The following is a 23,985-nucleotide window of genomic DNA, read 5'->3' on the forward strand; positions in this document are numbered from 1 at the left end:
CTGGCCTATGCCACAGCCACAGCAACATAGAATCCGAGCTGCATCTGCAACTTACACAGAGCTCACGGCAATACCAGATCCTTAACCCACTGAGCAAGGCCAGGGATCGAACCCAAAACATCACGGTTCCTAGTTGGACTCATTAACCACTATGCCACGACGGGAACTCCAAGGAAGGGTTAATCTGCCAAGAAATGGCACTACTGTGGAAGCTCAGATTATTTACAAGACTTGACTCACTGGACCCTTATCAGCCTCTTATCACACTTTTACTGATAAGGATTTTAGAAGGAGAAGGAAAGGGAGGTGCCTTAGAATGACTGAGCTGAGAACCAGTAGGGCCTCCAGCTGTTTCAGACTTTGACCTCCAGGGGAGGAGTTGATAAGAGTGAAGCCTAAAGGTAATGGAGCTGCTGTGCTCTTAAAAGCCTCAGATAAGAAGTGTCTGCAACTAGAGAACCCTTAGGCAAAATATCAGTTCTTTACAGGCACACACAATGGTTGTTCTGTGACTGGTTTGGGAGACTAAAAGCTGGAGGGAAACAGGTAAATTGGAACTGCCAGGGGAGCCAACCTCTGTAACTGACAATGCCAGGGGGAGGGCAGGGGTGTCAGGATGACCCCAAGACTTTGTGTTCCTTAAAGCTATGGAACCAACCCCTCAAAGACTAGACTGAAGGCCAACAAAACCAGAGAAGATTCTACCTAGCGCTGGAAGGAGGATGTTTCTGAAACAGCAGTCCACAATGGGGTAAATGAAAAATGCCCACCGCTTTGTTGATGTTATGGAGAATGGCCACTTTCTAGAAGGATGGACCCATAATCATAGGTAACAGTTCCTGAGAACTTGGTGCTGTGCAAACTGCAGAGTCTTTACCTGTATAATCTCATTTCAGCCTCATGACAACCCCAACCCCTGAACATTGTCCCCAAGGGTAGAACAGGAAACTGAGCCCTACTTAGCTTTGTAAGGAACTTCAACTTTCCTATTCAAAGTCCCACAGCTGGCAAGTGGTCAAGGTGAAATTTGTTCTTTATTTTCAAAAATTTGTTTACGTATATTGTTTCCTTTTTATGGTTGTACCAACATCATACTAAAGTTCTCAGGCTAGGAGTCAAATCGGAGCTAGAGCTGCAGGTCTACACCACAGCCACAGCAACACCAGATCTGAGCCACATCTGTAAACTGCACCACAGCTTGAAGTAAGGCCGGATCCCTAACCCACTGAGGGAGGCCAGAGATCAAACCCGCATCCTCACAGACACTATGTTGGGTTCTTAACCCACTGAGCCATGATGAGTACTCCCAAGGTGAGATTTGAATGCAGAGTCTCAAGCTCTAGAATCCGGGTTCTGAATGCTTATGATATGAGAACCTGTCTTGAATGATTTTGCAGTTAAAGTCTGGCTTGATGGGGAGAGGAAAGAACTGAGCTAACACCCAGATTCGGAACAGATAATATCTGGTAACAGATGTTCCTGTAGTTATCTTCACTTTTCTTGTTTAAAAGGAACGCTTGGCCGAGACGGTGGAAAAGTCATGGAAACCATAAGACCTTAAGAGTGAGCTAGTGCTGATAACATCAAGAGCCTTCATACTTCCTGAAAGGGGGCTGACAGAGAATTCCATTCTCCACTTGCTAAGAGGCCCAAAGGCTGATAAAAGGTGAAAGCGAGGTATCCTTAAAAAAGCCACCTGGCAATTTGAGACACAAGGGTGTCATCTTGATCAGAGGATAAAAAACGTAGATCACCTGATCAGATCTTGTTCCCAGATGTGGTCTTGAGCAGAAGATGCCTCATAGACCCGGGTCACACAGGGCCACATAAACAGAGCCTGGCCTGAAGGTCCAGCCCCACTCCTGAAGGAGCCTTTGATAGGGAAAAGGAGGCTGTGGATAGAGGTGATTAATCTGCGGAGGATGTTACAAAGTTGCCCGGTATCCTGATCACATGCACAGCTCCTTGCCCATCATGGGGCATGGTTCTGGCCAGCACTGCTTCTTTTGAGTGTGTGGAATTCTGTGACCCTGGGAGGAAGCCAGAAGTGCCAGCATGCCCCAGGTAACACACTACTCACTTCTCCAACTGCCACAACATGATGCCAAGAAGATCTTTGCATGGGGCTGAAAGAGGACAAAGTGCCTCCTCCGCATGCCCTGTGCTCAATAGTCTGTGTGTTCAGATTTTCTCTTTATCACTTTTTTTGTTGATGGACCTTCGGAAGTTACTTATGAGTCTAAATTTTCTCATCTGTCTCGTAATGACCACAGCATCAGATTATTTTCAGGATTAAGTGGCGATGCATAAAGAGCATTTAGCACAGTGAATAACATCTCATATAAGAGTCCAATAATTGGAGTTATTGAAATATTTATGTATTAGAGAAAAACTATTAGTTTATGAGCTGGCACAATGTTTCATATTTTATAAGAGGATAGCTGAGCTTTTTATTTTTTAATGTCTCGCGAGGCTTTTGGGTTAGAAAAGGTGAAGAGTTGGAGTTAGAGCATCCTGGATGTGGTGAGGTTAGAATATTTTTAAGATGTTTACTGTTCTACACTGTGCTGTACGTTTTGTGACTTCCTGTTGTCAGCTAGAGTCGGCTACCCACACAGCCTCTGTCAAGGCCCAGGGTGAGGGTCAGGGGCCTGCAGGCCTCACGGCTGTGTCTAGCATGTGGGACAAAGTGTTAAAGCAAAGAGAATGCCCAGGAGATGTGATGTAGGATGGAACTGAGAATGCTGCAAAAGCAAGAAATCAGAAGTATGGATGAGCAGTTATGAATGAACTTATATACAAAATAGAAATAGATCCACAGACATAGAAAACAAACCTATGGTCATCAGAGGGGAAAAGGGGGGAGGGATAAATGAGGAGTTTAGGATTCATATATACACATTACTATATATAAAATAGATAACCTGACTACTGTATAGCACAGGGAAATCTACTCAATATTTTGTAATAACCTATTAGGGAAAAGAATCCAAAAAAGAATATATATATATGTATATATGTGTAACTGAATCACTTTGTTGTACACCTGAAACTCACACATTATAAGTCGACTGTACTTCAAGTGAAAAAAAAAAGAACAGAGTTCCCATTGTGGCTCAGTGGATTAAGAACCTGACATCGTGTCCATGAGGATGCAGGTTCTATCTCTGGCCTCACTCAGGGGGTTGAGGATCCAGTGTGGCTGTGGCTGTGGCATAGGCTGACCACTGCAGCTCTGATTCAACCTTTAGCCTGGGAACTTCCATGTGCCACAGGTGTGGCCCTAAAAAGAAAAAAAAAAGAAGAAGGAGAAGAAGAAGAAGATGAGCATGAGAAATGAGCAGGAGAAATGGAAGCCTCCCACAAATCTTTGGAGAAACAAGAAGAGATAAAAGGTATCCAGCTGTATGTAGTATGAGAGTGAGTAAATTTTATTGAAATCTTGAAGTACAAAGACTTTGAGGTCTTATAAACAAGTGATATTTACATTACAATCATTATTAGTTTGACTCCAAACTTAATTGTTTTGGCGAATGGTTGGCAAACATGATGATGGGTCTTGAAGTCCTCAATTATCTTGGTTCTCATGAAGGTGTTTGTATTTTGTTGAAGGAGAGTAAATAAAGGCGGTTGAATAATGGTTCCCCAAGAGGTCCAAATCCTAATCCCCAGAACCTGTGAACACATTGCATGATAAAAGAGGACTTGCAGGTTCAATTAAACTAAGAATTTTCATATGGGGAGATGATCCTGGATTATTCAGGTGGTACCAACGTAACCAGAAGTATCCTTACAAGAGGAAGGCAGGCAGGTTGGCAGAGTGAGAAGGCGTAAGATCAAAACAGAGGTCAGAGAGGAGAGATGCTGCATTACTGTCTTTGAAGACAGAGGAAGGGACCCTGAGCCAAGGAAAGCAGGCAGCCTCTCTTGAACCTGAAAAACCAAGACAAGGGCTGAAGGCCTGCACATGCCTTGATTTTAGCCCAGTGAAACTGATTTTGGACTTTTGCCCTCTAGAACTGTAGATAATACATTCAAATTGTTGTTGTTGTTTTTATTTGGCTGCCTGTGTTCCTGGGCCAGGAATCAGATCTGAGCTGCAGTTTTGCATAGCTGGATCCTTTAAGCCACTGTGCTGGGCCAGGGATCGAACCAGTGTCCTGCTGCTCTAGAGACACAACAGATCCTGTTATGCCATAGCAGGAATTCCCATTCAAGTTTTTTTGTTTTGTTTTGTTTTGTTTTGCTTTTTGCTTTTTAGGGAAGCACCTGTGGCATATGGAAGTTCCCAGGCTAGGGGTCAAATCGGAGCTGTACCTGCTGGCCTTACGCCACAGCCAGGGCAATGAGGGATCTGAACTGCATCTGTGACTTATACCACAGCTCGTGGCAATGCCGGATCCTTAACCCACTGAACCAGGCCAGGGATTGAACCCTCAACCTCATGGATACTAGTCAGATTTGTTTCCGCTGCATCACAACGAGAACTCCTCAAGTTGTTTTTAAGGCACTACATTTGAAATAATTTGTTACGGTGGCCATAGGAAATGAATACAGAGGGAGAGTTTTGAGTATTTGGGCACATTTGGAAAATATGTGGAGTCTGTCCTCTGTCAGGCCCTATGGGTTGGCGTCTGGGTCCTATAAGACGAAGAATTGTAGATAGAAGACAAAGAACCTCATGGAGAGTTTGAGGGAAAGGGGTAGGAGCAGCAATGCTGAGGGCTCTGGGTGAGATGGTATAACACAGAGCAGGAAAGTAGGGGTTAGCACAGCTCCTAGGCCAAGAGGTTTCTACAGGATTGGTTAAGGGCTGTTCTGGGCAGACGGAGAGAAGCTTCAGCATCCATGATGAGGGCCGGAGGAGGTGGACCCAGGAGGACCAGCAGTGTCATTGATGGGGTGAGACTGGTTGAGAGATATATTAGATATACCCGAAGACTCCTTGAAACATTGGGGGACACTGACAGAAGGATGAGCTCTTACATGAGATGGGAAAGCCTGACCATTTGAACTACCTTCGTTTCTGTGCTTCATCTATATGGTTTGGAGAAACGTGGGCAACAGCAGTTCTAGGATGCCTGACACTTATCATCCAATTGCTTTCCAGGATTTTTCTATCCTGCTCCCAGGGAGGAATGCAAGGCGCTTGCAGCAGGCCTTTCACAAGTGAAGTATACTCAGAGACCACACCATAAAGCGTCTTACCACTAGGTGGCGCCATCCCTATGGGTGCGGAATTTGTTTCGGGACCTCTGACTCCAAGCCTCCGAAAGACATCAGAATGATTGGCCTGGTAGAAACTCTAAATTTTTTCTTTTTTCTTTTTTTTCAGCTTACATAGTTATATTAATACAGGAGCTACTTTTTTCACTTTCCTTTTTGCTTATAAATGTTCGGTCACCTGTACTACAAATGTGGCCTTCTTGTCTATGAAGTCAAATAGCTCTGTCACCTACTAACCTCGAGATGTGGATGAGAAAAGTGGCATGGCTTGAAATTCTTTTGGGGGGAAGATTTAATTTCTTTTTCCTTTGGATGAGAGGACGAAAATACAAGGACTCAACTCGGTTTTTCACTTTATACGTTGTGGATGGCATCATATTCATGAGAACCCATCTCTGCACTCCACCCCCCTAAAAAAGTTTGCCGAGAAACTATTTTGAGGAGAATCAATTTCCTAAGCCTCACAGTGGGTTATGCAAATTTAAAAACCCACCCACAGAGCTCCAGTAGTAGAAAACTTTAACATTTTATGGAGGAGAACATAGAGGTGAATTATTAGGTATCACATATGGGGAATAAAATATACAATATAAAGTGTTCTCTCTTCATGCAGGCATCATATTCTTTTTTTTTTTTTTATGACCATACTAGTGGCATATGGAAGTTCCCAGCCTAGGGGTTGAATTGGAGGGAGCTGCAGCTGCTGGCCTAGGCACAGCCACAGCAAAACCAGATCCGAGCCACATCTACCACCTATGCCACAGCTTGCAGCAATGCCAGATTCTTAACCCACTCAGCAAGGGCAGGGATCAAACCTCCATCCTCATGGATACTAGTTGAGTTCTTAACCTGCTGGGCCACAAGGAAAACTCCATGCATGTATTTATTTTCACACATGCTACCTTGCCCCATCCTCTCACTAGCATTTATAATATTATTAGTCTAGGAAAATGGGCTTGCATTCTAACAACAGGAAAAAAAATAATATCTTGAAACACAGCCACTTTAAACTTGGCATTCATATCTTCAAACATAAAGAGGAATGACACATATCCATAAGATTGATCTGAAATACATTAGAAAGTCCAAGAAATGGGGGAAAGGAGAATTTTACAGTGTCTTCTTAAAGCCTAACAACAACAAAAAATAAGTGGAAATAAATAAATGAAAGTTTTTGCACTGGGACACTCCTTTGAATACTGAAAATATTTGAAAAATACTGACTTGTTCACCATATAACAGATTGTCCATACCATGTTTGGGCAGAAGATTTTGATTTATTTCCTCAATTCAACTGTTGATATTTGAGATAACAGTCCTCTAGTCATCATTTTCTGTTACTGTTGGTCCATGAGAGGCCCTTCTCTTATTTTCTCCCCTTTTATTTCTAATCCCCATTCAGTCCCTCCCTTTCTCACAGACACTTATTCTGATGTTTTTCATATATGTCCTTAGCTATGTGTGCATGTGTGAATTATCTTCGCTTTGTATATGTATTTTAAACATGCTATGTAAAAGAGTTTCTTCTTTTTTCACCTACTCAGTTTTGTCCAGAATGGCTCTACCCATACAGAGAGGGGAACAAAAACACAAGCTAAGCTTGAAGACTCTAAAAGCAGAGAAGATAGGGTGGGGGAGATGCTGTGGAAGGTACAAAACTTGCAACTAGAAAATGAATAAGTTCTGAAGATCTAATCCCAGCATAGTGATTATAGTCAATAATACTACATTATATGCTTACATTGCTAAGGGACTAGATTTTAAATGTTTTCATCATAAAAAAGAAACAATAATCATGTGACATGATACAGGTACTGGCTAAACTATGGTGATATCATATTGCAATATATAAATGTTTATAGTTAACATGTTGTACACCTGAAGGCTTATACAATGCCTTATGTCTATTGTATCCCAATTAATAATAAATAAAATAAAACAGAAAGGACCAGTGCCCTCTTCCTAAGCAGAGACTGGGAAAAAGGTAAGCCCCACTTAGCTGGCCCCTGCCACTGCATGGTATAAGAAGGGCAGCACCTATAAAATATACATATGGGCAGACTAACATAGATGTCTTATTAGGTTAAGGAAGTCCCTTTCTTTTCTTTCTTTTCTTTTTTTTTTTTTTTTGGTCTTTTTGGGGGCCGTACCCATGGCATATGGAGGTTCCCAGGCTAGGGATCTAATCAGAACTACAGCTGCCGGCCTACACCACAGCCACAGCAACTCAGGATCCGAGTCACATCTGTGACCTACACTGCAGCTCATGGCAACACCAGATCCTTAACCCACTGAGCGAGGCCAGTGTTTGAACCCGCAACCTCATGGTTCCTAGTCAGATTTGTTTCCACTGTGCCACGACGGGAACTCCAAGGAAGTCCCCTTCTATTCCTAGTTTGTTTTGTGTTTTTATTATGAAAGGATGCTAGACTTTTCGCAAATACCTTTTCTGCATCTGTTGATTGATTCTGGGGGTGGGGGAGGAATGTCAAACCAACCTTGCACTCCTGAAATAAATCCCACTAGGTCACAGTATAAATCCTTTTTATACATTGTTAGATTTGTTGGCCTAGTTGTAGTAGGTTGAAAAATGGCTCCCCAAAAGGTATATAATTCCTGGCGGAAACTGTGATTGTTACCTTATATGGCTAAGACTTTGCAAATGTGATTGAGTTAAAGATGTTGAGATGGGGAGATTATCCCAGATTATCTGGGCAGATATCACAAGTGTCCTTTAAGATAGTGGCAGGACGATATTAAAGACAGAATAATAGAAGGCTGTGTGACCATGGAGAAAGAGATAGGAGTGATAATGGCCATATTCTTTGGCCTTCAGAACTCAAAAAAGAATAAATTTCTGTTGTTTTAAAGCACCAAATTTGAGGTGATTTGTCACAGTAGCCATAGAAAACCTATATACCAGTATTTGATGAGGACTGCTGTGTCTCTGTATTCATAATGTATACCGGTCTCTAGTTTTCTTTTCCTCTGATATCTTTGCCTGGCTTTGGTATCCGAGTAAAACTGGCTGCATAGAATGAGTTGGGAAGTGTTTCTTCTTTTTATGTTTTTGTTTTTTTGTTTTGAAACGTTTTTGCAGGACTGGTAAGAATTCTTTTATATAAATATGCATTCTTCCCCCCCCCCCCCAGGGCCACACCGATGGCAAATGGAAGTTCCTGGGTCAGGAACTGAATCTGAGCCACAGCTGCCACCTATGCCATAGCTGAGGCAAAACTGGATCCTTTAACCAGCTTTTTAGATGGGCATTTCAATGATGTATATGTTGCCCATCTGACTCTTGCTCATTTCCATTATTTTTCTCTCATCATTTAAATTCTTCATTTTATTTCATTTTGTGTGTTCACCTTATTTTTTTTCTATGTTCCTTAGTGTATTTTCAGTAGAACCCACTTTCCCTTGTGCTTCTTCCAACTCACTTTTGTTCTATGAATGGTTTTATGTTTTTTTTCTGATTTCTACCTGCTTATATTCTCTTTCTATTTCCTGATAAAATCACTGTTGAGGTGCTGGATCTCTGCACTTTATTATTTTTTCATAGAAGCAATTGCTTCCTTAAGATTTTCTTCCTTATATCAAACAATTTTAATTTACTCCTTGGTAACATTATTCTTGTGAGTGTCTCTAACTTGTTAGTTGATTTCTTTCCTGCTTTTTCTTCTTCTAGCATCTTTATATGGGTTGTGAACAGAGTTGCTATTTAAAATTTATCAGCAAAATAGGTCATTTCCTCTAGCTGTTAGCAGGAATTTTGGGAGTAAGGAAGGACTATGGCTTTGGGGCAGAAGAGTTGGATAGGCAATGGTAAAGTTTGTTTAACAATGTAAAGTCTCCCTTTAACTGCTTCAGTAATAATGGCCCCTTTGTGTGATTCTTTATTTGGTTTGCCTGCACCAATATTTGGAACCAAACTGAATTCCTACAGTTAATACATGTTCCTTCTTCCTACCGTTGTAGACCAGGGATATAAGATTTTGTACCTTGGGGTGTGCACCTCTGTTTCAGGAAATGTACTTTTATTATGGGTCTTTCAAGCTATGCAGCTGCAGCATTTTTTTTTTCTCTCTGCTTTTTTTTTTTTTTTTGATTGGCATTTGCCTGCTTGATCCTCATTGCTTTTGAATGCCCTTCCACCTATTTTCTGATTCAGAGTTCTGACTGTCTTCTACTTTTGCCAAAAACAACTTCAGTGTTTGTGTTCCTTTTTTTCCTCATTTGCTTTTGGGTGATTTCCAGAAAGAAAAGGAAGAAATGCCAGCTTGAGGGAAACAAGATATTTCTCTCTTAAATTTGGACCCTTTTTTATCCTTGTCTTCCCCCACACCCTCTTCACTTTACATTCTTCTTTTTGGTAGTTTGTCTGTTCTCACAGTGTCATCTGAATGAATTACAATTAAGTATTCATCTTTATCCCTGGCTTTTCTCCTTTTAATTATTCTCTCTTTTGCCCATTGTTAATTTCACATATTCCTCAGAAACTTCCAATATTATTGTCCTTCTCTATACTTTGATTTCTTGATCTTGGTCAATGGCATCACAGATCTTCCAAAGAATTTAGCTGAAAATCCCAGTCACATTTTTGCTTCATTTTGTCCATCATATGTTCAAAGGACCTCCTTTCTTACCTTCTTTTTATTTCGGTATCACCCACATCTGGATCCCACCTCTGGATACTGCAGACTGTTTTTCTTGATTTTCCTATCCAGTGTCAGCTCGGCTACTTAGTGCGCCTGAATTAACTTCTTTAAACACATCTGATTGTGTTATTCCTTGCCTCAAATACCTCCATGGTTCACTAATACAAACCTCTTTAACTTTCCATGCATTGACATCCACACGCTCTCCCCATGTAAAATTATTTGCTGTTTCCTAAGAATACTCTTCATTATTACCACAACTTTTTAAAATCTTTTGTCCTTTACCTTGTAGGTCTAGTTTTGCATCCTCATTTGCTTATGCATTTGCTGGCTTCCAAGTTTATACTTAATAACGTCCTTTCAAAATATCCACTTGCAGTTAATTACTGCTTTCCCTACACTCATATTAATTTTTTAACCTATTTTGTGTTACGCATGTATTTGCCTTCCCCATTCCTCTGAGTTCCTGAAGCACAAGAGCTATGGCTTCTCAGTTTACATTATTCACACCACATACCATAAGTGATGTGTAAAGGACACTGTTCCTTGATTTGAATTTAAATAAGTTAACATATATTTGCAGTATATTCAAATGGATGGAAATATCTCTCCCCCTGAATCTCCCCCAACACACACACACAAACACACACATGCACACATGCTTCCTTTGAGCCAAAGAGCTGCAAAATCCCTCCCTGAAAGGAAAGCAACTGACAACATCAATCAAGGTTTGGTGGTCCAAGGTAATAGTTGGAATTATGTGAAAATGGTAAAAATCCAGGAAGAAAATATTTCACATTCAGCACACTCCCAGGTCACCAGTGAACTGGTTTTAGTTCTAAGAAACCCCCATTTCCACAGAGGTGAGCTGCGGCTTCTGGGGCAGCTGGCTTAAGGAAAGTTTCCCTTGGCTGAGAATACAATTGTAGCAGATGGGGAGCCCAGCAGAGAGGCAAAGCTTTTAGGGAGGGTTTGAGAAAGAGGATCCCAGTTCTTGGCTAATAATATATTGCACATTACATATTATATGACATGTTATATATTACACATGACTTTTATTTATATATATATATTGTAATAATATATCATACATAATATATGTTTAAAGAGTTTTATAATTTCGATATACTGATGTATTTCTTCTAATTGCCTTTTACAATAATTTTTTTTTAAGCTCCTAGATCTACCCTTCAAATTTCTTGAAAAATTGGCAGAGTTGGGTATATTTCAAGTGGTGACCAGGTTATCAGCAGATTTTAAAATTCTTAGCTTGTGGTGGTTCCTGCACTTTCTCCACAACATATTATTAATTATTACTCTCTCCCTTTATTTCTCAAAGCAGCATAACACAAGCTTGTTGTAGATTTGCTGGGTTTTAGTGATTATCTGTGATTGTTAGAGTGGTCAGAATTTCCCAGCCACTCTTGCCATGTAGAAGTCATTGCTGGATGTCCTCCTTAGGGTCCTGCTTGCTGACTTTTTTGCCCATCTGTCCGTCTCCAGCCCCCAACTATTTCACCAGGTGAAATAACTCCACAATTCCATCACATAGTGGTTGTCTATTCCACTTGCTAGGAAAGATCCAAAAATCTTGTAGCCTTATGTATTAGGATGCTTTGGGTATGTATGGAAAATTCCACTCAAAGTGGCGTAAATCATAAGGACATTTATTATCTTATACAGGAAGTGTAAAAGTAAGGAGGCTCCAGACTTTGTTAAAGGTTCAACGATACCATCAATTACCCTGGTTCTTTCTGGATTGGTTTTCTTCTCTGCAATTTTTAGTGCGTTGCCTTCTTTCTCAGACTGTCTCTTTTCATCAAATATGTTCAGCAGTTATAGGCATCATAATTAAAATAAAACATCCCAAAGGAGAGAGAGATTGTCTCTTCCAGTTTCTTCTTTTTAAGAGAAAAGAAACTTCTCCCAGAAGGCTCCAAGCACAACTCCCTCACAGTCCATAAGCAGCCCCGTCCCCCAGCCATCACTGATGGTCTAGATTTACTCCTGAGTTAGGAATATTTCCACCACTGTGTGGAGGTAGACTTGAATGGTCAGGATTTCCTTTGTATGAAAGAAGTAGGGAATGAATTTTATCTAGGCAACCAACAGTACTTGCATACTTTATTATGCATTATAATTAATTATAATTTATTTGTTCTTTAAATTTTTTCTGCCTAAAAAGTTTGATGTGGGGGTAATTTACCTTTATAATCACGCAAACATTTTGAGATATTCTTCATTTTGGCAGCATTCAGCAGCTTGAAGTGGGGATCTTAGTGCCCCTAGCTGGATTGAACCCTGACGCCAGCAGTGAAAGCACCAGATCCTAACCACTAGCCCACCAAGGAACTCCCTGAGGTATCTTTTCTAAAAAGAAGTACAAGTATTTATTGCTTATTTTGTTTTGTGAGGAATTCTGTTTTCTTCCTAGACTCATCAGCTCAAATTGCAGCAATTAGCTATTAAGTGTCATATTTTTCTTTTATTATAATTTTTAGATTTTCTAAATTTCTCTTGAATTTTCCAAGATAGCAGTGAGAGACATAATACCTAGGTCTTTTGGGCCTTATTTTTGGCCTCATAGCCTTACCATCAATTCAATACTTTGTTCTGGCTCTTAACTTACCCAGTGTTGATAACTGGGTCAAGTCTCTTAATCTATTTGAGTGAAAGTGGCCTAATGTGTTTGGGTAGATATAAAATAACTGCTTGTTCCAAAGTTTAAGGTTCTCCAAAGCTGGCGGGAAGAGAAAGTTTATTTTTCTAGGTCTATTTAATCTTGACTTACTTAGATCCATGAGAATGAAATATCCTCTTTAATTAAATATGCAAATAAATAATGAATAATGCTTATAACTTAAATAATTACTCATCACTATACAAGGAAAATGCATCAAAACTAATCTTTGTTGTCTATTTTTTAATGTCAATATATTTTAGTATCACATTAGTGCTTTCAAAAGGTATTTTGTATAGTCTTTATAAAATGCTAGGATAAAGGTCTAAACTCCAAAGATTGGGGTATAATGCCCATGTATGTAAAAAAAAAAGAATTTTTTAAAAATGATACATAGTTTCAAGATCTTGGATATGGTAAAATTCTCATGTCATTGGCTGTAACAATTTTATGGGATACAAAATAAAAAGTAGAAGTTCCCTGGTGGCCTAGCAGTTAAGGATTTGGGATTGTCACTGTGGCTCAGGTTCGAATACTGGCCCAGGAACTTCTGTGTGCTGTCAGAATGGCCAAAAAAAAAAAAAAATGAAAAGTAAATTGAGCAAAATTGATATTCATGGAATAATATAAACTTGAAGAAATATAGAATTTAATCCCATAGCCAGATCATACCTTTCATACAAAAGTGTGAGAAATAGTTGTGAGTTATCTAATTATCAAATATAAGACAGGAGAACCAATTAGTAATCTTGTTTGCTTAAAATTTAAATAGAAACCAGTTTAACTCAATGTATACTTACTGAGAATATATACAAGATATCTAAGCAGTATAAAGATGAGATGTACTTAGGGTTTGATTACAAGCTTATACGAAAAATTATTTCATTTCACATGTTACCTAAATCAAATTACAAGTTATTTAAATTTATAAATTATGTGTAAATATACCTATGTATAGAAGTTATATTTTATTATGTCATAGCCTACCACCATCATGGGAGTTTGTTCACTATCGGCTTATTTTTATTTGCTATTAGAGGGCTGGATTAATATAGAAGAAACTTAAGTGACAGAAAGATAACTAAGGATCCTACACATTAACACAGTTCAGTAGAATGCTTTCAGTTTCTAAGAACTAATACCATGCGTTTTCTTTTATTTATTCATTTATTTTGACTGCACCCATAGCATGTGGAAGTTCCCCAGACCAGAGATCGAACCTGCACCACAGCAATGACCAGAGAGCCACCGCAGTACCAGTGCCAGATCTTTAAACCCCTGAGCCACACGGAACTCTGAATAACATGCATTCTTGGATTCAGTCAGAACTGAGTAAAATGAGACAGAAAAGTCATTTAGTTTACTTACAAAACCCTGAAAGTCTTGACCCAGGATTTTCCCTCCCAGTGTTCAGAAAAGATTACAAGTCTCATCTCAGACATTCTTGGAAGTCTTTATCTTTCCTTTGCTGTGAATGAAATAAACTCCTATTTTGCCTTAATTTGTTCCCTAAATCCTAAACTACTGCTAGCAATTTCGTAATGAAAATTAAAAATCCTAACCAGGACTACTGCTTGTCTAAATGTTTACTGCTTCACTGCAGATGCCAATCAAGCGAGCACCTTAGGAAGAACTTTGGGGTCCTATTTTTCATGGTCAGGATCTGAGTCTCTGTGACTCCCATTCTAAATCCATTTTGAGCCCTTTGGGTTCTGGCACTGAACAGCTTTTTGGGAATTTTAATAGTCAGGACTGTTCCTCTAATTACCAACATCGCAACCTGCCTCTTCCCTTTGAGTTTTTGTTAACCCCAAATCACAGGCATTGTTGGCAGAAAATTTGCTAAGAAGCCTTTCCCAGAGATGAATACAAAATGTGGTTATTGCATATGTTTAGCTTCTGGATGGGATGGGATGACAGATTTTCTAATAGCATTCAGTTTGCTAAGGACACTGAATGGCTATTAGAAAATAGCATTTGCAAATCCTACATCTTTTGGTCTGCTTTTAACTGGATCTTTCAAACACAGGTATTCTTTTCTATGCCTGACACTATTTTAATGAGGGAGGAAGTTATCTCCTACCAGGACACAGATAGCTGAAGCATTTTTATCACAATTTTATTTTTCTTATAAAAGTTTATGAATTGAAGATGAAAGATGGCTCAGTAACCTGGAAAAGGATTTTATTTCCTTCAATGTGATCTGTCTGAGAGCACTTAAGAAGTGAGTTTTTAAATTTAAAGTGATCCCTTGGGTACTTGATGAGTAGTTTATAGACTAGAACATCTAATCATATGATTTATAAATATATATAGTTGGATAAAATATAAATGACTTGTGTGTATGTGCACACATGCACACAGAATTTTGAATTGAGAGCATTTTTTCCTTTTCCTTTCTTTTCCTTTCCTTTCCATTACCTTCCTTTCCTTCTTTTTCTTTTCTCTTTTCTTCTTACAGTGGCACCTGTGGCATACGGAAGTTCCCAGGCTAGGGGTCGAATCAGAACTACAGCTATAGGCCTACACCACAGCCACAACACCAGATCTAAGCCACATTTATGACCTATGCCACAACTTGCAGCAATGTTGGATCCTTACCCATTGAGCCACAATGGGAATTCCAAGGGCATTTATTTTTATTTAAAATTTTTTAATTATAATTGATTTATAATGTTCTGTGAATTTCTGCTAAACAGTAAAGTGATAATGTGAGAGAAAGCATGTATATATATATATGCATAATAGTAAGTTATACATATATCTTACTGTTATACACATATATAAGTATATGTGTATAAGTTACTATTATGATATATGTGTATAACTTACATATTATGATATATGTATAGATATATGTATAACTTACTATTATGCATATATATATGCTTATATATGTGTATAACAGTAAGTTATACATATGTATACATCCTTTTTCTCACATTATCCTCAATTTGTTCCATCACAAGGGATTAGATATAGTTCCCTGTGCTACACAGCATTTTATTTTTGGCTGTGCCTGCAGTGTGCAGAAGTTCTGGGGCCTGGGACTGAACACATGCCAAAACATTGACCTGAGTCGCAGTAGTGACAATGCCAGATCTTTAACCCACTGAGCCACCAGGGAACTCCTGAGTGCATTTATATTCCAAGTTTTTAAAAGGCAATAGGTGGTAAACAACTCAGTTAGATTTGTGTAACATTTGGTTGTAGGTAGATCAATTATGACTTTTAAAGTTTCAACCTGATCAACCTTTATTAAATTGTTATTATGTAGAAAATACTAGAACAAGTAAGAGATGGCTTTTGTCCTCAAGGAATTATTGAAGAGCATTTACAAGTAGATGTAACAGAAGAGGAGTGGAGAGAAGTAACTAGCAAAGGATAAATACTAGAGTTTAGTTTTAAAAGGGAAATAAATTACTTCCAGGTCAGAGCATCAGGAAAGACTTCAGGGAGGACACAGCCTTTTGAAATGATCCCTACAGACAGGATGGGACATTCCAGCACTCAGATGCAACACGTGTTCTCATTTCACTGTCGTCATACCTTTCTCTTCCCCTAGTCCTCCTCCCAAGCCTCTTTCTCATTACCTACTGATGACATAGGTGAGTTTGAGAGTGCATGTTTCTTTAACACAACGGATATTAACGTGGCCTGAAGAAGAGCTGGTTGATATAAAAATAAAATGAGAATCACCAGGACCTCCACCATATACTTTTGTCTCTGTTTCCTCCTTGCTGTTCCTGTTCCTTGATTCACTCTTAGCTTTGTGAGGCCACAGTTTGCCTGTGATCGTCTGCCCAGAGCCTGCCCAGAGCAGGGATTTGATAAATATCTGCTGAGTGATTGAACAAATGGAAGACCAGAGAGATGGAAGAGAGGAAGTGCTATAATTTCTTCATTTTACTTTACTAACCTTATCTTTAAAGTTTACTATTTACCATTCTGTAAACGAATTATAGATTAAAGTGTTGACAGGTGAAGTTGACATCTTGAGTTCCTCATCCATGCAGAGCACTTCAAAAACAGAAACAAGAAAACAAAACAGTAAACAATGACCTTCCACTATCAGAAAAACACAAAGACTTCCATCCTAATGAGGTCTATAAGTTAATCTTATCAAATGATTAACATGATATTTTAAGATATTTTGGTGTTGATTCTAAAGGAAGTAAAAATAAGGAGAGAAGATACTGAATATAAAATTCCATTAGGGGGAGTTCCCACCATGGTGCAGCAGAAATGAATCTGACTAGGAACCATGAGGTTGAGGGTTCAATCCCTGGCCTCGCTCAGTGGGTTAAGGATCTGGCGTTGCTGTGGCTGTGGCATAGGCTGGCAGCTGTAGCTCCAGTTTGATGCCTAGCCTGGGAACCTCCATATGCCACAGGTGTGGCCCTAAAAAGCAAAAAAAAAAAAAAAAAATTCTGTTAAGGCTCATGAATATTTGAAATTAAATGATAATACCTGAATCCAAGTCATTGTCTATTAAAAATGAGAAGAGTCTGTGTAACACATAGCAGCTACAGAAATGTGGTTCTGAGTTTCCTCAATATGCCAAAGTTTATAGGCAGACACCCCCCCCCAACCTGAATGCTCCCTATTTAACGTTTTCCTGTTAAAAATGACTTTTGGCTTTTTATAATTTGACTTCATAGGATAAATTTATCCTTCATTGGAATGTTTTTGTAAGAATGCTTTTATTGGAGTTCCCATCGTGGTGCAGTGGTTAACGAATCCAACTAGGAATCATGAGGTTGCGGGTTCCATCCCTGGCCTTGTTCAGTGGGTTAAGGATCTGGCATTGCCGTGAGCTGTGGTGTAGGTCACAGACATGGCTCGGATCCTGCATTGCTGTGGCTCTGGCGTAGACCGGTGGCTACAGCTCTGATTGGACCCCTAGCCTGGGAACCTCCATATGCCGAGGGAGTGGCCCAAGAAATGGCAAAAAGACAAAAAAAAAAAAAAAAAGAAGAATGCTTTTATTCACACTATTAAAACTCAGTATAACTTTTCATTCCCTTTATCTTGTTTATTGAAATTCCTTTTCATATTTAGTTGTGCTTTACAGTTATGTGGTTGAACCTATTAGGCAAAGTACATTTAAGGAAGCTTTACTTTTATTCTTGTTTCCTCTTCTCTAGCGTCTTCCTCCTATGGGATACTGCTTTTAATTTTTTAATAATTTATATGTCTGTTTTGAAAATAACACAAACATGTGTTTATGCACACATTGTAAACATAATAATATGTAATATCTTTTCCCCTTTCTTAGATAAATGATAGATTATACACATTCTCTACTTTTTTTTTTTTTGGTCTTTTTATTTATTTATTTTTTTGCTATTTCTTGGGCCACTCCCGCGGCATGTGGAGGTTCCCAGGCTAGGGGTCTAGTCGGAGCTGTAGCCGCCAGTCTACACCAGAGCCACAGCAACGCGGGATCCGAGCCGCATCTTCGACCTACACCACAGCTCATGGCAACGCCGGGTCGTTAACCCACTGAGCAAGGGCAGGGACCGAACCCGCAACCTCATGGTTCCTAGTCGGATTCGTTAACCACTGCGCCACGACGGGAACTACTACTTTACTTTTTCATTTAACAATATACTGTAGAGATAATTCTATAGCAAACATAACATGTTAAATTGTTAGAGAAAAAACTAAGTTACATTTAAAAGAAAACTGAAATTTCTTTTAGACTTTTGAAAAATATATCAATGGCCTTATGGGAGTTCCCTTATAATTAACACTTGGCTTTTCTCTTGCTGCCTTTAGAGTCCTCTCTTTTTTGTTGTTGTTGTTTTTTTTGGGTTTTTTTGTTTGTTTGTTTTTTCAGGGCTGCACCCACGGCACATGGAGGTTCCCAGGCTAGGGGTCTAATCTGAGCTACAGCTGCCAGCCTACACCACAGCCACAGCAACGCCAGATCCAAGCCACATCTGTGACCTACACCATAGCTCATGGCAACACCAGACCCTTAACCCACTGAGCAAGGCCAGGGATTGAACCCGCAACCTCAACCTCAACCTCATTCTTTCTGGTTGGATTTGTTTCCACTGCGCCATAACAGCAACTTCTAGAATCCTCTCTTTAACTTTTGCCATTTTTATTATAATATGTCTTGGTGTGGGCCTGTCTCTTTGGGTTCAACTTATTTGGGGCCCTCTGTGCTTCCTGTATCTTGACATCTGTATCCTTTAGATCTGGAAGATTTTCGGCCATAATTTCTTCAAATATATTTTCAATCACCTTTTCTTTTTCTTTTCCTTCTGGAATTTCTATTATGTGTAGATTGGCCCACTTTATATTATGGATTGGGAGCTTGGAGTTAATAGATGAAGACTATTGCCTTTGGAATGGATTGGCAATGAGATCCTGCTGTGTAGCACTAGGAACTATGTCTAGACACTTATGATGGAGCCTGATAATGTGAGAAAAAAGAATCTGTAGATGTATGTGTAACTGGGTCACCATGCTGTTCAGTAGCAAATTGACAGAACACTTTAAACCAGCTATAACGGAAAAAAATAAAAATCATTATACTAAAAAAAAAGAAAAATATATCAATAGTCAACAAATGTTATTGGATGCAAGACAGTTGTTTATTAAACAACTCTATCAATTGGTAATCAGAAAGTAACGTCATTTCCATGTTAATATAGTTTATTACATTCATATGTATGCATTCATACACATATGTATGCTTTAGTGAGGATTTGTTACATTTTATAAGATTGGTAATAATTTTGGGTTGATTCCTAACATGTTAGTTATAATATTTCCTCATTGAAATGTGGGAATATATTATTCAGGTTAATGTTATCATACAAAATGTCTAGATTTCCAGAAAGGGCTTCCTGAAAATGAGAAGATGTCTGTATTTTATTTCTTTATCCCAATCCACTAGTATATCATGATTTCTTTATCCTAATCCGCTAGCGTGTTAAACAGTAGATGGCACTATAAGTATGTACTCAGAGGCCAAATTAATTTCTACTAAACTGCAGCATGCAATTTATTTTTTTATTTTTGTCTTTTTTTTTTTTTTTTTTTTTTTTTTGCTATTTCTTTGGGCCACTCCCACGGCATATGGAGGTTCCCAGGCTAGGGGTCGATTCAGGAGCTGGAGCCACTGGCCTATGCCAGGGCCACAGCAACGCGGGATCCGAGCCGCATCTGCAAACTACACCACAGCTCACGGCAAGGCCGGATCGTTAACCCACTGAGCAAGGGCAGGGACCGAACCCGCAACCTCATGGTCCCCTGTCGGATTCGTTAACCACTGCGCCACGACGGGAACTCCCAATTTATATTTTAATATTTGAAGCTGTTGTACCTACTGTTGTTCCAAGAGGAATGGACTATTGCCTGAAGTTTAGAAATACATCTCTGATATATTCAGAATTTTTATTAAAAATTTATTTGAAATTCTATTATTCATAACTGCTAAGGGTTTTTGTGTAGATAAAGAACGATATAAAGTCTTATAGTTTGTGTTTTAATTCGGTATGATGAGTAATTTTGTTGGGTTAATAATTCTAATGCTAGATTATCTAAAAGAGACTGCATATAAATATATTCTTTAGCCACTAAAAAGTGGACTACACATCACCCATTTTTAAAAGCCTCTGATACTTTATAAAAAAGAAATCAGAGTAGTCTCAAGGTCAAAATCAGAATTGTGTTGGTCATCCTTAACTTACATTATGATTTTTTTTTACTTTGAATTTTTTTATAGTGTTTGTGGAAAGTTACCAGTGGCCTCCATGTTGCTAAATCCATTTCTCATCATTCTTTTCTTCTGAAACTGTCTTTTGTGCTTGGCTGTCAGGACATCGAATCCTCTCAGTTTTCTTTCTTTCTCACTGGCAGTTTCTCTCTGTCTTAGCTTTTCCCACAGAGACTCTGCCGATGCAGATGCAGCTCAGATTCGATTCCCTGCCCAGGAACTTCCATAGGCTGCAAGGGTGGCCAAAAAAAAAAAAAAAAAAGGTACCACTCATTAGAAGGATAACTTCCTGTTATAAAAGATTTTTTTTAAATATGAGTGAACTGATGTTGGACTTACTAGAATGAAATTCCAAAATATTAGACAGCTGACCTAGTGAAAAGTATAACTCACACAATTTAAGGTATAGTAAGTAGGTGCTAATATTTGAGCCATGTTTAATATGTCCTAGAAAGGAAGGAAATTGACATTAATATGACATATATATGACAAAAAAGACCTTTTGACCTAATATATAACATAATGTATGAGGTATATAAGATATATATATATATATATATATATATATATATATATATGGCAAAAATGACTTTCACATATATACTCTTTACAACTCAGCAAGGTAGGTATTGCCTTGATTTTGCTGAATTGGAGGTTTGGGCTCAGGGAAAACAAAATTACTTGACCAGCATCACATATTGTAGCAGGTAGAGCAGCTGAAATTCAAACCCAGTTTTTTGTTTGTTGGTTCACTTTTTGGCTATGCCTGCAGCATACAGAATTTCCAGGGCCAGGGACCGAACCCTCCCCTCAGCTGTGACCCAAGCCACAGTAGTGATAACACTGGATCCTTAACTTGTTGCACCACCAGGGAACTACCAAACTCAGTTTTGATTTCTAAGCGCATGATCTTTTCATGACACTCACTACCCTGCCTCCTGTAATTTTTTTAAGAGAGTATATACTTATGTATTGTATCAAGACCAGGCTTGTTACAAGTCAAATAGTCTGGTGATTTTTGGAAATTTGTATCTCAGAGATGCCTCAGCTTCTGAACTCACCTCTGATTCCTACCAGGTCCAGAATGAACTTGAATTTATTTGATTTTAATTTAGATATGAATAGATTAATATATATACCTGGTGTTAGGGATATATATATCTCCTAAATTTGAACAAATGGAGCTAGAATATTTCAAGTAATGTTACACATTGAATGCTTTAGTATTTTCCTAAACAATAAAGCCATTTAATCTACACAATAAAATTATCCTGACAAGGATGCAGTTCATCTGACCACTCTAACCACCAATCTAGGTTTGTTTTGATTCCCATAAAACATTAAACTATCTCTTGACCTAAATCTGGATGGGAAAATAATAATAGAAGAGAATACTTTTGTCTGAAGTAGCTTCTCCTTCCGGTCCCAGACTCTGGCTGATAATGAGTCAAAGGGCAAAGCCCAGACAAAGTGCAGGCAGAGAGCTCATGCTATTCAGAAGTGAGATGAAGAGTTCCATAGTGGTGCAGTAGGCTAAGGATCCAGTGTTGTTACTGCAGCAGCTCGGGTTGCTGCTATGGCACGGGTTTGATTCCTGGCCTGGGAACTTCTGCATGCCGTGGGCGAGGACTAAATAAATAAATAAATAAAACTAATACAGAAAATAAAGAGAAGGAAGGAAGAAATACAATAGTTAAAAAAAAAAAAAAAGAAGAAGTGAAATGAAGTCACCCAGCTTTCCCCTCTGCTCCCTACACCTGGATCAGAGCCCATATTCTCCCACACCCATTTTGTTAGGATACCACCGGGAAAAGTGTTCTTTCTCTGGCACGGGAGCTGTAGTTTGGAGTCAGAGAGTTATTTCCTCTCTCATGCCCCGATGTTAGTAGAGTGACTTTCAGGCCTGGGGATGTTTCACGTCACTTTTATTTTGGGATCCCATGTCTTGAGACAGCTGGTGAGTGTGACAGACAGGCCACAGTGCTCAGGTCTGCACGTCCTCTGTCCTCATTTCATAACAAGGGAAACATCCTGGGATGTGGTTCTCATAACACAAAGAAGACACTAAAGCCTTGGATGATCCTCAGTGGGAGACGAGCTATTTTTCAACTTGGCTGGGGACCAAGTGCTGAAAAACGTGAACCACTGATTACAAATTACTCCTTTCAGCCAAAAAAGTAGAAATTATACAAACACATAAGAAAATCTTATTATATTTTCCCCACATTCTTTCTTTTCCCCAGATATAGTGTTTGAATCCGAACAGTTGTACAAAAGATCCCATGAGAGTGACACTTTCCACATGGATAGCTCCCTTGCTTATAAGAGGTTCAGTTCAATTCTCCGGTGGCTCAGGGGCCACTTAAAGGCATAATCTAACCATAGAAATCCTTATATGCCACACTAGCTGGGGGAAGGGAAGGAAAGAATGAGGAACCCCAAATCTCTGCAAGCTGATTAAAGATACTTCCCTGTGATATTTATTGGGTTTAGCATCATAGTCATGCTACTCTTGACTACCCATCTCAAAATCTTGATGATACAAAGGAAAAGACAAGGAAGACTGACGTACGCTCTAGCGTAGTTCAGACCAACAACCCCACATCTAAATCCATATTCTAGGAACTAGGCTAGTTGTTGAAGAGGGCAAGGTGATTTAGAATCATTCCCTGCCATGAGCTTTACCATTCAGTTGGAAAGACTGGGCAAGAATTTAAACATGGTACCTCACAAATTAAAACCATAAATCAGGAATTCCTGTTGAGGCTCAGTGAACTAAGAATCCAACTAGTATGCATGAGGATGTGGGTTTGATAGTTGGCCTGGCTCAGTGGGTTAAAGATCTGGCTTTGCCACAAGCTGAGGTATAGGTCGAAGACGTGGCGCAGATCTGGTGTTGCTGTGGCTGTGGCATAGGCCCGCAGCTGCAGCTCAAATTGGACCCCTAACCTTGGAACTTCCATATGTCACAGATGCAGCCCTGAAGAAGGAAAGAAGAACCTCAGAGCAAGAATCATAGCTAGAATGGGTGGATATGATTAATTACCTTACAATCCCTTTTGACACAATGATACCACCCATGTGGGCCACTATCCATCATAGGGCTGAGATGAATTAGAATTTCAATTAATGAACTAGGCTAGATGAATGAACAAAGGAAATTGAAATAGAGAAGCAGGTTACCTTCAATAATTTATATTGTTGTATGATTCTATCATACTTTTAGGAAACTCAAATTATTCTCCCTTCTAAACAAAAAAATAAAAAAAGGAGTTCCTGCCTTGGCACAGTGGAAACGAATCCGACTAGGAACCATGAGGCTGTGGGTTTGATCCCTGGCCTGGATCAGTAGGTTAAGGATCTGGCATTGCTGTGAGCTGCAGTGTAGGTTGCAGACGCAGCTCGGATCTGGCATTACCGTGGCTGTGGCGTAGGATGGCAGCTACAGCTCCAATTGGATCCCTAGCCTGGAAACCTCCATATGCCATGAGTGCAGCCCTAAAAAAAGACAAAAAGACGAAAAAAAATTGGAGTATGAATATAATTGGAAAGGCCTAGGGAAGTATTATTTCTTTGATAAATTTTGTTATTGTTGTTCTGATTATTATACTATCAGAGCCAGGGTCCCTAAATTCTCTTATCCCTGAGTGAGGAAGATCTGATTCCTTCTATGCTATGAGGACTTT

Source organism: Phacochoerus africanus, chromosome 7 (assembly GCF_016906955.1).
Source record: "Phacochoerus africanus isolate WHEZ1 chromosome 7, ROS_Pafr_v1, whole genome shotgun sequence".
Classification (NCBI taxonomy): Eukaryota; Metazoa; Chordata; class Mammalia; order Artiodactyla; family Suidae; genus Phacochoerus; species Phacochoerus africanus.